This window comes from Acipenser ruthenus, chromosome 2, assembly GCF_902713425.1.
Source record: "Acipenser ruthenus chromosome 2, fAciRut3.2 maternal haplotype, whole genome shotgun sequence".
NCBI lineage: Eukaryota > Metazoa > Chordata > Actinopteri > Acipenseriformes > Acipenseridae > Acipenser > Acipenser ruthenus.
The window spans coordinates 97,924,748-97,931,654 of NC_081190.1; positions in this window are offsets into that span (position 1 = coordinate 97,924,748).

Below are 6,907 nucleotides of genomic sequence, written 5' to 3' on the forward strand. Positions count from 1 at the left end.
CAGGTTAATACATATGTTTACTTTGACTTGTATGCTGGACTACTGTGTAAGCAATATGCTAAAAACAATCCTATTGAAATCATAGGAAAATCAAAACAAATATTAAAGGGGAATCATTCAATAAAAATAATACATACAATATTCATCTAACCAATTATACCCATCGTTCACTGTAATAATAATATGATAACTACTGTACAAGCTAGTGGAGTGCAGTCAGTAATAAAACAATGAGATTAATATCACCTGGCCTGCAGAGGGAACAGCAGTGTTCTCTGGTCAGGTTACAGCACTTGAGCTTAAAGAGTAAGGAGCGGGGTTCTGAAAAATATACCGTTGTACGTCCCCACGTGCTGCTACAACTGTTTAAATAACAGACCTGTCATTTTTCTTTTCATTGCTAACATCCCTGACAATGTTTTACACTTATTACTTTAAAGTCTGTTTCAAAGCTGTTTTCAAAACATATGCTCTAGTGCACTGATAGTGTAAGGATTATTGCCCACATTCTCAAACAGGTAACACAGCAATAATGATCCATGATGTGATACGGAACAGAAAAGCCAGAGCACTTGTTATGTTTCCTGCAGTGATTTAGAGCAGTGGTTCCCAACCCTGGAGCTCTCAATTACTTAACTAGACCCTTAATTGAGATGATAATTTGCTTAATTAGACCTTTTTAATTGTTTTCAGCTCTTAAACAGTTAGCTAGAACATTTTATAAGTAACTTGAACTCTGCAACTGAAGAGCTGAGAACAATTAAAAATGGATTACTTGTTTAATAATTCTGATTATGTGTAATTAAAATTAAACTTCCTGGACCGTGGCTATTTTATGATTTATTTTTTTATTTGTATTTTTTTTTTTTTTCTTGGAAGTGCCCAATAGTCCCTATTGTCTTTTGATTAACACAGCCATTTTTAGAACTGACTTAAAATAATAATATATACAGTCTGCCCCACTTAAGTGTCTATCATTTAAGTGTATATCCCGCTAAGTGTATTCAATTTTAAAATCCAAAACTATTACCGTTGTTACATTATGAAATTTACCCCGTTTAAGTGTAATATTATAAGTGTATATTCCTGTTTTACTGCATAGCGGTGATATATATATATATATATATATATATATATATATATATATATATATATATATATATATATATATATATATAATGTTAACTGAGCACGTGCAATACAATGTGACATAAACAGGCACGAGCCTGGTCTGCTTTCAAGATATTCCCACACTAAAATGGCAGCCAAAAAGAAGCAAAAGGAGCTTTGGAGCTCCTACAGGATCCTAAAATCTCTCAAGCAGAGCTGGCAAAAAGATTTGATGTGTCTCAACCAGTCATCTCTAGATTGATTAAGAAAAAAGACGCTATTCTGTCTGAATGGGAGCACAATTCCAATCCTAATCAGAAATGTAAGCGAGAAGGAAAGGACAGTGACGTTGACGCGGCTCTACTACGATGGAGCCAAATGGCAAGAACACAGAGTGCTTCAATGACTGATGCAATTTTAACAGTAAAAGCGGAGGACCTGGCAAGAGAAATGGAGATTACCAACTTTACTGCAACAAATGGATGGTTATGTCATTGGAAAAAAGGCATAACATAGTTCCAACGTACACATGGAGAAAAAAATGATGCCGACTCCCCTGCTGCTGAAGACTGGGTAAGCACTACTCTTACTGCAATCCTTACTGATATTGATGAAGACATTGTGATGAGACAATTGTGATGAAACGGCACTGTACTACAGAGCTGCTCCAGATAGCACCTTGGCATTCAAAAACCAATCGGTTGCGGGAAGCAAGAAATGTAAAGACCGTGTGACATTATTGCTTTGCTGCAATTTGACTGGAACCGACAAATGCAAAGTTCTGTTGATTGGAAAGAGCAAAAACCCAAGATGTTTGCAAATTTAACAAGTTTGCTTACTATACCAGAATCTAAGTAATTAATGTAGATTAGGAATAGCAGAGGACCTAATACTGATCCCTGTGGATCCTTATACTATATACAGTGTTTTGAATACAGCCGTCAGAAAGACTGCTGCGGGGCTTCTAGGTATGAGTATATCCGGTCCTTCTGGTGTTAAAATTATTATCATCTATTTCTTCATTTTTTGCAACTTTTGTTTTAACACGTGTCAACAACTGGAATGTATAACTTTTTTTGTTCCTCTAAAATCAGCCACATTGAGCGACAGTTAAATGGTTAACAGACTGCTGTAAAGGACTATGATGTGTTAAAATGAACCAAGACTTTATCCGCAATAATTTCTGTTCAAATTTCAATTAATCTAAAATGGCCTGCAGATTCATATTTAATTATAGTGAAATACTGTAACTAATTGTCAGCCTGACTTATTGTGATTAAGTGATTAATGAAATGGTAAATACTTTGGTCTTGATTTTGTAAGTTTTGTACGGACGTAAACCCATAGAATGTGAATAGGTCCTTGTGTTTGCATCGCTTTACAAATCCAGCCCATAGGACTGTAACAATGTGTTCTGTTATCGGTACATTTTATACTGTACTGTTTATGATTTGGGAACCGCCAACCCGCTTAAGTGTATACTCTGTTTAAGTGTATCATTATTAATGAAAAATAGGCTATACACTGAATGATTGTGTAACCCTACGTAAGATGTATTTTTACTGTGCAGACACTTGCTTAGCCTGCTCATCATTAACTCCCGCTACTGTGTGAACTGCATACATTCTCACGCCTTGCATTGAAAACAAAAAACAATTTGCAGCCAATGCTGTAGCAAACAGTGTTTAATGGATTAAGCTTATCTTTTTGTAGACAATACAGCATATTTTCTGAATTTCCATTAAAAAATGAATAAAGATCTCAAACAGTCACACAGTATACCATCATTTGGCAAACAGAAATCCAAGTTCATTAGATATATTAGTTATGCTTACATGACACAGATAAGAATTAATTTTGTGTTCTACATTGATGTTAACTGACCGCAATTGTTTTTGTGACATTATTGCAATTTTCACTGGCTAGTACGTGATCTTTAAAAGAAAGATCATTTGGAATCACATCCTGGGTTCGGTCACGTTCGGTAGCATTTGTTATTTAGGTTTTGTGTTTATGTCGCTGGCAGCATGTCCGCTGACAGGATTGCCCTGGCTGGAGGAGCCAGCCTCACCAAGGTCAGCACTTCAACTGACAGGATTGCCCTGGCTGGAGGAGCCAGCCTCACCAAGGTCAGCATGTCCGCTGACAGGATTGCCCTGGCTGGAGGAGCCAGCCTCACCAAGGTAAGCACTTCCGCTGACAGGATTGCCCTGGCTGGAGGAGCCAGCCTCACCAAGGTCAGCACTTCCGCTGACAGGATTGCCCTGGCTGGAGGAGCCAGCCTCACCAAGGTCAGCATGTCCGCTGACAGGATTGCCCTGGCTGGAGGAGCCAGCCTCACCAAGGTCAGCACTTCTGCTGACAGGATTGCCCTGGCTGGAGGAGCCAGCCTCACCAAGGTCAGCATGTCCGCTGACAGGATTGCCCTGGCTGGAGGAGCCAGCCTCACCAAGGTCAGCACTTCCGCTGACAGGATTGCCGCTGTCAGCCTTGCCATTGCCAGCATTGTCACTGACAACATGGCCACCTATGGGCCCTTTAATTCCTAGCTCAAAAAAGTGACATTTATCGTAATGTATATTTACGTTTAATTTGTATTATAAATATATTTTATCTTCAGGAAATTGCTCGCTGTATTTTAGTTTTTTTTAACATAAATAAATATTTTAAAAACATTATTTTGTCAGTATAATTTATATCTATGCATAGTTAAAATCACAACTTGCCAAATGTGTATTTCCTTTCAAAAATGTATTTCGTGGACATGTCATATACTGTGGCGTAAGCAAATAAGTGTTTATGTAGGCTCACTTTAACAAAGTTATATTATTTTCACGGTAAATTGCTTGTTGACTTTGAACCTTTTCAATAAATTGAGTGGGAAAGTGGGTGCAAACACTTTTCTTCATGTAGAGAATACTGTTTTTGACATTTTAATCAAGTCTACGTGGGATATCTAAACCTGTTTTAATATTGAAAACATACATGTTTTTAGTGGAAGATGGTATTTTAGGTTTATATATAATTTGAGAAACACACAACTATTGGCTTTCTATACATACCTTTCTAAAGTGCAGTTAAATTATTTATCTGAACATCTGTAATCCTAGTTGACATGGTGGATGTACTCGCACAGCACCAAATACTGTACTAATAATTCAGATAGCTCTCCAGTTTAATGCAGTACCCTGTGCAAATCTCAGATCCTCACTTCTACAATAAAAGTCCCCACTCGCCAGTCATTGTATTTCAGGAAAGATAAAACGTCATATCACAGGTTATTCTTTTTACTTGTAGATTTATTATGTGAAGCTCCGTGTGAGAACTTGCTTTTAACGTAAATGACACCATGGCATTATCAGACTTTAAATTATAATAAATTAAGTGTTGCACATTTGAAATAACACACTTTATGCATATGTATGTTTGATTACCCTAAAATAACCAAAATATTTACATTTAGTGAGATGTAATGTATTTACATTATTTGATTATGGTTTTTGTTTTTTTAACTTATTACAAAAAAATGAAAATAAGGGTTACGGGTTCACACAATCCACGCACGTTAGAGTTCAGGCAAAGGTTAAGACCAATGATTGGCAGCCACAGCGGACGGAGACCCGCCTCCTGCCTCCTCGGCTGTGTATTTTTTTTTTTTTTTAACGTGTGTGACATTGTGAGATGAAAGTAGGAGGAATATGACTGGTTAATCACTCTGCAGGAGTAGACAGAATCTCCCTTATCCTCCGCTCCTCCCGTGACTGTATGGGAAGCAGTACAGCACAGAGAAGACAGATTTTCCGACAACTGATACTGCTCTCAACCACGTTTGTGGAGCAGCTTGCGTGCAAAATAAGTAATATTTATGCAAATAAAAGTAAATGTATTGTCAACTCAGTTTGTGATTTTTTAATTCATTTTTTGCTTAAATTTTATACCCATCAGAATTCCATCCAGAATAGCTCCTACTGTTTGTGACCCTCTGTAACAGGTTGGCCAAGTGATGGCTGACAGAGAAACACACAGACAGGTACTACGGGTGAAAACAAAAATAAAATAAATATTTAGACAAAAACAACGTTGACAGAGCCAATATAAAAGTTTAAACAGAAACAAGTCACAAAGACATATAACAAACACAACACGTAGGTCAGGCTGGGCAGTAGCCTTCACTGATCCTGCCATGCTGTCTGTTTTACTTTAGTTTTCTCCTCACTCTCGCTGGCTGTGACACACACACACACACACGTTCCTCCTCTTTGAACACCCACATTAACCAGCAAAAGCTGCTGGTTTTTATACTGGTGACCATCTCCAGATAAATTAATCAATTAATTAATCTGGAGACGGTCACCTTCTGGACAGGGTTTTTGTTTGCATGGCTGACAGTCAATAATCACTGACTGCCGACAATGCATTCGCACGAGCTGGCTGGCAGAGACAAGCTCTTAACACTGCCTCTGCCAGACCTCATTCAAGTCAATAACAATAAAGAAAAACATAGTATTTTAAATCAACACAAAATACATTCAAATCATACCAAAACACACAAAACAATACATTCAAATCACCCTTTCTTAAACCCCAAAACAATACAGTATTTACAATACATTCACCCGTGCTGAATAGACACACTACATTTATTTGCATGCAGGGCTTTGCCCTGCCCCTCTAATTATGTGCAGGGCTTTTCTTCTGCCCTGCCACACCCACACTCACTGTGTTTTTACTAATTCAAAAATGAAGGATGTCTTTGCAAGTAAGATTAACAATTACTCCATGTTTCTCGGTTGCTGCAGTTGCTACAGATGCTATGGTTTTATAGTGCCCTTGTGAATTGTTATGTATATAACAGCAGGCAATGCAAGAGCTCTGTACATTGTCATGGCATACAACACGTACTAGTACTGTAAAAAGGTTACCACTTGCATAGAAAAGGCAGTGCTCTGAATGCCTAGTGAAAAACAGCCGTTACAAAAGCTAACGAGAGTATTTCCCATGCTTCCCATGCAGTGTGGAGTAGTGGTTAGGGCTCTGGACTCTTGACCGGAGGGTCATGGGTTCAATCCCAGGTAGGGGACACTGCTGCTGTACCCTTGAGCAAGGTACTTTACCTAGATTGCTCCAGTAAAAACCCAACTGTATAAATGGGTAATTGTATGTAAAAATAATGTGATATCTTGTAACAATTGTAAGTCGCCCTGGCTAATAAATAAATAATAATAATAAAAATGTATCATGGTTTACTGTGTTCACCACAATTTGCTATCATAGTGTACCTCAGTAAACTGCAAGTTAAGTATTATGAATATATATTGAGAGGCAGCGAAGCCACTGACTCAATTTGGCCAAGTTGACCTCTACCATAGCAACTCGTTTGTAAACTTTCTTATGTTCTAGTACCATAGCAACCCTGGGAAAAAATAAAATCATAATTTATATAATAGTTTTCCAACAAATAACAAATGCTGCAGGAATACCGATGATGATAAGAACACAACACATCAGAAGGAGAAGGCTAGCTGAAACATTTGTCTACTTCATATTAATGAAGCTATGCATGAGGTCCAGTCTGGGACATATTTTGCTCTGAACCACAACTCAGACAGTTGCACAAGTTGGTGTTAGCCCAGTCTACTTCAGAGATTCCTCTGCATTATTTAGAATAACAGTTTACTTCCATTTTCTGGCCAAAATCCAAATCTTAGCCTAACTCAATTACATTACACCATCCTTGGCCAATATTAATTCTGAAATATAGAAAGAATATTCTTTAAAACTAGAATTTACATTGTGA